The 10,905-nt window shown below is 41.6% G+C and overlaps 1 long non-coding RNA gene across 2 annotated transcripts in view; it reads left to right on the top strand.

Moving 5' to 3' along the window:
- The first annotated feature begins 454 nt into the window (after positions 1-454).
- The window catches only part of LOC137244588 (uncharacterized), a 69,490-nt gene continuing 59,039 nt past the window's right edge, over positions 455-10,905 (top strand). The window contains exons 1-2 of one of the 2 annotated variants that reach the window (XR_010951118.1): positions 455-1,650; positions 8,615-8,771. This is a non-coding gene — a long non-coding RNA (uncharacterized lncRNA). The remainder of the gene's footprint in view (positions 1,651-8,614; positions 8,772-10,905) is intronic. The other variant, XR_010951119.1, reaches the window with a different exon arrangement.

Here is a 10,905-nt window from a genome sequence, read left to right as displayed (position 1 = left end):
GCAGGAGTGGAAAATCGCATTCGACGACACTGGGAGCGTAGCCGATTTCCTTTTCAAACTGAACACCTTTTGTGAGCGCACACAATGCCCTGACGAACAGATAATGGCTAGTTTCCACTTGTTCCTTTCTGGACGAGCCGAAGAATGGTACTGGCTGTTCACAAAACAAAACCCAAATGCGACATATGCCTTTTTGTGCTACTCACTGAAAAGGGAATTTGGCACTTTGAAGACTGACCACGAGATCATGATGGAGATCTCCATGCGGAAGCAAAAAGCAAGTGAGTGTTATGACGTGTTTCAGGCGGACATAATCTCCTTGAACGCGCGCTTAAGGGAGCCAATGTCGGAGCTTTTACTGATTGACATAATAAAAAGAAACGTCAACAGTAGCCTTAAGCTGATGCTTTTCAACGCAGATGTAAGGAACCTTCATGATTTACGGGATGTAGCACGCAGAGGTGAACAAGTGCTGAAAGAAAGCAAGCTGTTGGGAGCTACTTACCCAGGACGGCATGTAAGCGAAGCACGCGTGACAGCCCCGGATATGAGGACGGAAAACGAGGACGGCGAGATGGATCCGCAGATAGAGGCGCTGGAATATCGACGCAGCAGAAGACCGGACTACTCGGGAATCCAATGCTGGAATTGCCAGGGAATGGGGCACTCCTATATATATTGTGAGGGACCCATATAAAAAACCTTTTTGTTTTAAATGTGGGTATAAGGGTGTATTTACCTCTAAATGCCCTAGGGACCATCGTAGGCAGGGAAACCAGTACCCGAGCGAGAAGGCGGGGGAACCTCGTTCGGCTTCATAGCTCCCACATCAGCCAGTGCTCGAGGCGTCGTCCCGTGCGCTGAATGGCGATAAAAAAATATCGAAAACCGGAAAAAGACAGACCGGCCATCACTACGAAAAATTTTTCTCTTTTAGCACGAGGTTCCAGCAGCGAAAAGCTCGAGTAAGTCATCCTGATAAGAATTTAAACCCAATGGGTAGAACTTGAACATTTTCCAAAGTTCTATGAAATAATCCCTTACTGGTGCAAGGAAGATTGGAAGAGCAAAAGAAAATATACACAAATACATACTGCGAAGGCTGATGCACAATAAAAGCGGGAACTATTTTGTGTAATTGCTGCTATGTATTGAAAAGTTTAATTAATTCAACTACGCCAATAATTACTTATAAAAGTTATGGTGATCAACGCCAATCAACTAAACCTTAAAACTGCATGTGTTACATATGCACATATTTGTTGAACGTAGAATTAGTCATAAACCAACAATACGGAATCGCGTTAAACAATTGTCGCGGCGCCCTGCTGTTCTAGCAAGTTGGGTGGATCATCATCATACATATATCAATTGCAACCAAGTGGCGTAGCACGGGCATAAACAAGAAATAACAGCAGCGTCTTGTTCCTCGTCTTCCCAACGCTTGCGACGACGTGTACGAGATTCAACGCCCTGCCACCATCGTACTTGTATACGCAAAGTGGCTAAAATTCCAAATCCCAGCGCTAAAAATCTTATAATAATCACAAAATTTGGTACTTGCATCATTGAATTAGTACCACAATTACAACCAAGACTCCAACATCTGGAACATCAGCTGGAGGCGCAGCAAAAGAAGCAAACATCAAGGTATAAATTTAGATGTAATTACCCTACAAAAAATTCTGGTCATGAAACTTACCCACGCCATGCAATTATGACTAAGAACATAACATATGAAGTATAGTAACTAGTCCAACGGCGTGGAATGACTAGAGCATTTTTTGCAGGGCAGTTAAAGGAACTTCCAAGTGGTACTTGGAGGGTTTTATATAGCCCGGTGAACCATTCGACAGGGATCGATTTTTTTTGTCCAAATTACGACATTTTTACTTTCGAATTAGCAACCTAAAAGATAAAAAGGTAGATTAACGTTTTATAGAAGAAAAGTCACACATAAATGATTGCCACTATGTAACTTTAGCTTGTAATATCTATCTAACCAAAAGAATTACCACATGAACACTCATGTTTGCAACTTAACAAGATATTAAAGAATGTAACCACCGTTTAATATATTTACACATTTTCAAGGTTTGTGCATAAATAAACAGGCAGTTTGTCTCAGCCAGGTCAAGCAGCACCTACCTGTTAGAACGCTAACCCTAATTCCAACATACGCCGTTTATTTGTGAATGCATCTTAGACACATTATTTTGAACAAAACTCTTTAGATGTAACTAAACTTGTATTCAGCAATTCCCGAGCATAATTCCATATATCTAATACCTACCTAAGCACTAGATTAAAAAAAAAAAAAAAGAATTTTTTTTAAAAGGCATACCCTTTTCTTTATCATTTTAAGAATACATTTGGGCGCTTTAAAATGTTTGAAGTTAGCTCACGCAATCACGTGAAACGTTTTAGCGATTCATTTTGGAGCTCACCCATAAAATGTTAGAAAAAAAAAGGAAATTTTATGCACGAATCGGCTAGAAGATTTAAACTTTCTTTTCTTATATCATTCAAGTACAATATATATATATATATATATATCTACACATATGAATTACTATTGCTAGCAATATTGTTCGAACAACCAGAAGAAGGTAATATACGTGCATATACTGCATAGCGCTATATAAAATTTATCTTTATTGCTTTTGTAACAAAATGTCTCAGCACATATTACATATTATTATTATCATTATAATATGCGCGTTATACCAAATTGATATTTAGTTACACTCAAAAAAATAAGTTTACCACAAAGCATATAATAAGTGATTATTGTAACAACGTACTAATGTAAGGGCAAAATGAGTAAGGGGCTAAACCATATAACACTAAAATAGTATGTGCATAGATCAAGTATGTATGTATGTAACTTATATACACTCGCAACCAACAACACCAACACAATCACCAACCCCCTACGTTAATAACCAAAACTAGCTAGAACTTTATATATATTTTTTTATAATGAATTGTGAATAAATATTGTAATTAAAATGGGAATGTTGACTACCCTATTCTTTTAGAAGGCACTTAGGGCATACAGGTAAGGGGCCACCGAAAATTAGGTGCGTCGGTGGCCATGGTTATTTGAGGGTGGGTATAGGCACCGGGCGTCGCAACACCACCCGCGGCGCCCCTCTGTATATTCGGCCCTTTTATTTTTCAGCGTTTTTTTTTCCGAGTTTGATTTTAACAGTTAGTAACCGGTCATCTCCGGTTCGGTAATTTTTTTTGCGTCAATTTCTTTTTTGCGGTTATTTTTTTATTTGAATTTTTAAATTTTGAATGTCAACGGTCTGTCCGTGACATCCGGTTCAGCCGGATGTTGTTTTATTTTTGAATTTCAAGCGTTTTGAGTCGGTCTCTGCGCTTCTGTCAGGTTTTTTTGAATCTGACAGCTGTTGCTTTTGAACAGGCATGATACGACCATTTTTTCTGTTTATGGCGCAGGAACAGTAAGGTTGGCAAGGACCCGCCCAGCCGACAATGACTAGCCACTGTGCACCAACACATCATGCCGACCGCCTTCCTTACTGCTTCCCTTGAAGATGCGATACCATAAAAAAATAATTGCACATTCGCTTATTAAAGATAAATTAAAGCGATCGCCATAGCTGTAAAAAATAGCCATAGCTGTAAAAAATAGCCATACCTACATATATTCACTGATAGCTCAAAATCGCTCTTCTGTATGGAATCGCTTGTTGAAATAAAGCGATCGCTATAGCTATAAAAAATAGCCGATATTCAAAAATAGCCATATCTATTTTCACTGATAGCTCAAAATCGCCATATCGTCCATCACTAGTCTATCTGGACGACCTGATGGTATGCAGCACTAATTTTGAAGACCACCTGAAATTGCTAGCGGAAGTGGCCCAATGTTTGAGAGGCGCAGGGCTGACAATAAACGTGAAAAAAGTAAATTTTGTCAGAAGGAAATACGCTACTTAGGGTACTTGATAGGCAGCGGGTGTCTGAAAGTGGATCCGGGAAGAATAGAAGCAATGCAAAACTTCCCGATCCCTAAATCCCCTCGGCAAGTGCGTAGGTTTGTGGGCATGGGAAATTGTTACAGGGCGTTTATTACCAATTTTGCTGACTTGGCAGGTCCCTTGACCGACTGTCTCCGTAAGTCAGCAGGCCCGTTCAAGCTTACCTCTGAAGCTATAGAGGCCTTCGAAAAGCTAAAAGTAGCTTTGAGTTCCGCCCCTGTCTTGGCCCAACCAGACTTTTCAAGGGAATTCGTGATACAATGCGACGCTTCCAAAATAGGTGTTGGCGGAGTGTTGCTCCAGGTGGATGACGAGGGCGCTGAGCATCCGATCGCGTTTGTATCGAAAAAACTGAATAATGCTCAACGCAATTACACGGTAACCGAGCTGGAATGTCTCGCCGCCATAATCAGCGTGAAGCGTTTCCGACCCTATGTGGAGGGATTACCGTTTCGTATCATCACGGACCACTCCAGTCTCAAGTGGTTAATGACACAAAAGGACTTGAGCGGGAGATTGGCGAGATGGTCGCTCTTACTGCAAAGATACGACTTTAAAATGGAACATCGTAAGGGCACCCTGAATGTAGTACCAGATGCGCTGTCGTGGTTTGATGCCGGTGAGTTGTCTTTTACTACCACACCCGGGGAAATAGATTTAGTCTCTCCCGAATTTAGCAGCAACGAATATTTAGACTTAATTCGGACCCTCACCGAAAACGAGGAATCGCTTCCGGATTTACGAGTGGTGGACGGGGTAATTTTCAAACGAGTTAAATTTCGTAAGGGGGTGGAAGGGGAAGAAGACTCACTGTGGCGATTATGGTTGCCGAAAGGGTTGACTGAGGAAGCAGTGAGATTAGCACATGACGCTAACCGGAGTTACCATGGCGGGTGGCAGAAAACCTTAGAACGTGTTAGGCAGAAGTACTTCTGGCCGCACAGGCTAAGGACGTCAGGGACTACGTCCAGCGTTGTGACACCTGCAAGGCTGTAAAACCCACTAATCAGCAGTCGAGACCGCCTATAGAGAATACCTTTGCATCCGAGAGGCCATTTCAGCGATTATATTGCGATTTCCTAGGGCCGTATCCGAGATCTAAGCGGCGAAATCAATTTCTTTTCATAGTACTAGACCATTTTTCAAAATACGTTTGGCTAAAGCCCATGCAGAGAGCCACCACTGTAAACGTTATAAATTACTTCGCTTCAGAAATTTTTCCGGCTGTAGGGGTCCCTGAGGTTATTCACAGTGACAATGGTAAACAGTTTATCTCGAAGGAAATGAACCAATTTTTTGCAAATTACGGGGTGACGCACGTGAGGACGGGGTTATATTCTCCTCAAGCGAACGCATCCGAGCGCGTTAATAGAGAAATTGTTTCGAAGATTAGGATTTTCCTAAAAGATAAACCTGACCATACCGATTGGGATAAGCATATACCCGAGATTTTATCAGTTTTGAGAAGTGATTTTCATACGGCGATTCAGTGTTCTCCATACTTTGCATTATATGGCCAAAATATGGTCCAACATGCCTCAACGTACAACATTTTAGGGAAACTCGACAGCCTTCGGGAAGACCAGGTTACGGTAGTAGGCCGAGCTGACAAGTTGACTAATATTCGTGAGCAGATCCGTAGAAATTTAGATCAGGCCAAGGATAGGAGAGTAACCACCTATAACAAGCGCTCTAGGCAAGTCAACTATAAGGAAAGTCAGGAAGTTTTTCGGAGAAACTTTGCCTTAAGTAACTTCAAACAGGGCATTAACGCCAAATTCCTACCAAAATACCTGAAGTGTCGCGTGCTTCGAAAAATAGGCAATGCACTGTATGATCTCGAAGACCTAAACGGGAAATTGATAGGCCGCTTTCACGCTTCGGACATTCGTCCGCAATGAACCAGAAAGAACGTTTCTTTGCCAAATTACAATTTGACTTTTTTTTATATACCTACCAATTGGACCTCTTTTTTTGTCTGGGCGTTTTGGCGGTCGGGGACATCTCGCCCAGTATCCTCCCCGAGCACTGACCTCAGAGGATGTTCACACGCGTACTCACCGAGGACCGTGAACCCCCAGGCAGTCCACGCTTAGGTCGGACTAGCCTTTCGGAGTTTGGACGAGTTCTCCAGATCAAAATGTCTACACCTTTTTTTTTGTTTTGCATTCCGGTGGGAGCGATAACCACTAGAAATCATCTTTCGGAATTTTGACGAGTTCTCCATAACAAATGTCTAATTGCCGCAAAGCCCTTTTAAACTAGGAAACAGAATTAATTCCCAACTTGACTTAGTTTTTTTTGATGGACCTATGTTGCCCGGCTAGCTTCGTAGTAGGACTTTGAGACTCTTATCTCAGGGGTGAGTCGTGCCCCACGTTGATTGGCATTGGAGGCCCCTGGCAGAGGCTTCCCACAGCGGATCCGGTTTCCTGTTCGCTTCATCGCCAGGTCTTCAAAGCGAAGCAGGTTTGTTAGGGTCTGCTGCTACGGTCTACGGTTACGGTCCACTTGGGAGCGTATTCGCGCGAACACACCTAGTGATGGGGCGAAAGTTGCGATAAAAAGTATCGAGAAAGAAGGAAAAAAACAGACCGGCCATCACTAGCGAAAATTGCCATGAGTTTCCGGCAAAAAAGAAAAAGAGGAAAGGTGAAAAATTGCGTGAGCGAAATTTTGGCGACCCTACAATTATACAAACGGGATATATAACATCTAGGGGCATAACTTCAGCAGCAAAGGCGTCAAGTTCCGCCAATATACTGCTTTAGTAACCTTATTGCTCACTTCGCATCCCCAACGATACTCAAGTATACTGCTTTGGTAACCTCATTGCTCACTGCGCATCCCCAACGATACTCAACTAATCACAAAACATCCTCGCCGGCTGTGCACGTAAGCAGGTGATTGTCCAGAAACTAGGAAAGAGTCGATAGCGCAAAGCACCGAAACCGTTCTTTCCGACAAATCTCGTTTCTACGCGTCTATTTTGGGTGGTAATAAACCTTGCACCGGTTGTGTTGCGTGGACATAAGATCCAGTTGAAGTAGGTCGGCGTTCGCAGTCACACCTAGTGAGATAAACCACTTCCTCTACGTTTACGAAGAACCCTACCATCTGCGGAAAAGCGTCCGACACTACCTCTGCCTCCAGGGCCAGCAGTACGCTGCCGCGTAATGCAATCAACGTCAAAGAGCCAAGTCATCCGGCTCGTAAAGGGTAGCACGAAGCTTTATCGCCACCCGGTTCACTCGGTTACCTCGACCCAAAGCGCCAACCACCACCAACGGCGCCTACTATTATCACGGGCAGCACGGACAACAACATTAACCGCAACCTTATCAGCTACGACCATAACGGCTACAACAATACTAGCCGCATCCTTATCAGCTACGACTATACCGGCTATGACAATGCTACCGCAACCTTATCAGCTACGACCATAACGGCTACAACAATACTAGCCGCATCCTTATCAGCTACGACTATATCGGCTATGACAATGCTAGCGCAACCCTATCAGCTACGACCATAACGGCTACAACAATACTAACCGCATCCTTATCAACTATGACTATACCGGCTATAACAATGCTAGCGCAACCGTATCAGCTACGACCAACTACACCAATACCAGCTACAACAATACCAGCTACAATAACAACCACAGTGCAGCGAACATAGGCCTGCGGCCATCCCAATTGCAACAACGAATATCAGCGGTTAAAGCGGTGAGTTCGTTCCAATACTGAACTAAATATACGTATTTGTAGTCTCAACCTTGTTCTTTAATTTTTTTTTTGGCTCTGCAACAACAAATATTGTTAATATACAGCCATATTCAAAATCAAGGCTATCACCCTAGTATAGAATCTTAACACGTAATACATACATACATGCATATACCTAAGGAAAGAGAGCAAGCTGCATCCACTTGTAGTAAAGTTAACTTATTATACCATGCAAAAATAAAGTAGACGTAACGTAAAGTTAAGTAGATAGGTTTAATTAACTTAGAAGCAATAAAAAAAAAAAAAAACAAAACAATACCAGCACTGACTGGTAAATGCAAAACAGTTTACGTTTTACCTGAACATGTAAAACGATTTCATTAATTTTACCATAAATTTAAAAGTTCACGTTTTACCTGAACATGTAAACGATTTCGTTAATTTTGCTATGAATTTAAAAGTACCCGTTTTATCTGAACATGTAAAACGATTCCGTTAATTTTCCTATAAATTTAAAAGTTATGTTTTACTTGAATATGTGAAACAATTTCTTCGAGGAGTATGATTTACCCCAAATTTAATCTTAATTGCGTTTATAACAAATTTTCTTAGTACATATTACATATTAGTGTCATTAAACTATGCGTTATACCGGATTGATATTTGGTTAAACTCAAAAATAAGTTCTACTACAACAACATATTAATTTTGTAAGGGGGCCCCAATTATCGGAATTTGTATCCAAACTGTATAGCCCTAGAATAGGTTTGTGAATGAAACGAAAACGGGCATTTAACCAAATTTTTACTTTGTATGTAATATATCTACTATTCATAAGCACATTTATTTACAATTTTTCTTAACATTAAGGTTGGCAAGGACCCGCCCCAGCCGACAATGACTAGCCACTGTGCACCAACACATAATGCCGACCGCCTTCCTTACTGCTTCCACCGTAAATGCGATTCCATAACAGACGCTGAAGGAACGTTCTGCACTAGATACAGTGACAGGTAAAGTGCAAAAGGTACGTAAACCAATACAAAAGTTGGGGGAAAATTGTATACATATTTTGAAAATAGACGGCATTTAGCAATTCCAATGGTGACAGACCTTTATCAAAATTTGCTTCGTAAATGTGTTTCAAGTGAACTATTTCATATTCTAAGCTTTGAGAAATATCCGACTTGTATTTTTGACAAATTTTGCTGCGTTCGCCCGAACCGTAGTTTCATCCATGTCTTAAATTGCCACAAAAAGGAAAACTTTTCGTTCAAATTTCTCATAGCTGCAAATCGTTCAGTGATGCCAGTGATTACCGAATCAACGATCACCAAGAATGTATTGTTTTTGAAATCAGACTCTGAATCATCCGTAATCATCTCATTAAAATTATCTTCAGAACGCCTTTTGGGTTTTCTCTTTCGAATGTCCGGAAACTTTGCCGAGATGTTCAATTGAATAGCAACTGTTTTGCATTCGTTTAAAATTGTTTCCCATTGGTTCCTGATGAACTTCAAATCAGCTAATAAGGCATCTAGATGTCGGACCTCAACATCTGTGGTAGCGTCTCTCGCTTGGAGGACCACGCTTCTTTCATTAATGGTAGGGTTTTGAACCAAATTGAGGCCAGCAAGATACATTCGAACTTGTTGATGTACTTGAGAATGCCGGTAACATCGCCGTATGCTTGAGCAGTCAAATTTGGCTTTTGGCTGAAAGACTATGAAGAGAGCTAGGTACATTTTTTTTGAAGATGTCACATCGTTGTGGAGTGCTGCCGAAGAAAATAATTGCAGCCGTACAACATTCTGCAGCATCAACACCACATAAATTGATAGCGTTTTCTTTTCTGAAATAAATTGTTGCCTAAGTAAATGGTAATACTCTACCCCATCGGGTTAGGGGGTCAGAATATACCCGCGGTAGGTATGCCTGTCGTATGCGTAAGAGGGCACTAAAATATCAGATTCCAGGGGCTGTGTAGCGCAACCCTGCAGGTAGCGAGCGCAATATATAGCTTCCCCAAACCTAATTGTCAACCTCACCTATCCGCGGCGAATCCTGTTTCACTAACAGACGCGGCTCTGGCGACCCCAAGCTCCTCATGGAAATTGGGATGGGGAGGGAGGGGATGGCTTGAAGGTTTAATGTGGTCACATAAATCGTTCCCGAGATGGTCGGGCTAGCACCTTAAAGGTGCTGTGGTACCGGAGCGTACCGGATCTGTATCCGGCAAAGGACCATCACATCGATAATACTCCTCAAAGCCTTCGGAGAGCAACCTTATCGCTACAACAACAACAACAACAACAATAGAGTTACTCCTACCCCTAAAAATGGTCAACATTTATAGTGCATACAAAGAACATTTCAACTCACAAATTCACTCATATTAACAGAGTATATGTGGAACTTAAGAGCGAATTGAGAGTTTCACAAAGTTGCACTGCCACACCGCCATTTTAACACAGGGTAAAAGTGTAACGCTTTTGCGTTGCGAGCAGGCAAGAATTTTCACAAAAGAACGAAATACCCCGTAAAGGCGTTGCCTGTTTTTTAGAATAGAACAACAACGCTTGCGTAACACTTTATCCAGAAAAGAAAACGCTATCATAGCTGCGGGTTGCACAAGGCGAGTAATCAGCATTAGAGTTTTTGTTGAGAATGTGACGTAGTGCTCCGTTGTAAGCTCCTTTCATATTGGCGCCGTTATCGTACCCTTGTGCACGACAATCTTCAATCATGTATGGAAAATTAGATCAGCGATTTTCTGAGCAGTTTTTTGGTTACAATTCACGAAAGCCAAAATCTGTTCTGGAATTGTAAATTTGTTGCTTTCGAATTGAAATGGAGTGAGCGCAAAATGAACGTAGTTAACGTGACTAGCATCAAGCATAGCATCAACGATAATAGCAAAATACTTAGCTTTCTTGCCTTGATCTAATATAGTTTCCCTCACATGCTTTGCACAAATTTCTATAAACTCGTTCTGAATGTCTGGGGAAAGATAGTGAACTTTTAAACATTTGTGCTGCTATTGTAAAATCCTAACTTTCTCCAAATGATCTCTAAGTATCGGATCATAATGGCTTATGAGATCTTAGATGCCCAAAAAATGTCCATCCTTTCGCTTTTTGAAAAAAACCAAAATAGTGTCC

The sequence above is a fragment of the Eurosta solidaginis genome, chromosome 3 (assembly GCF_040869045.1).
Source record: "Eurosta solidaginis isolate ZX-2024a chromosome 3, ASM4086904v1, whole genome shotgun sequence".
Lineage (NCBI taxonomy): Eukaryota > Metazoa > Arthropoda > Insecta > Diptera > Tephritidae > Eurosta > Eurosta solidaginis.
Note: the sequence above shows the minus strand (reverse complement) of the source record. Positions and strands in the feature narration are given on the sequence as shown.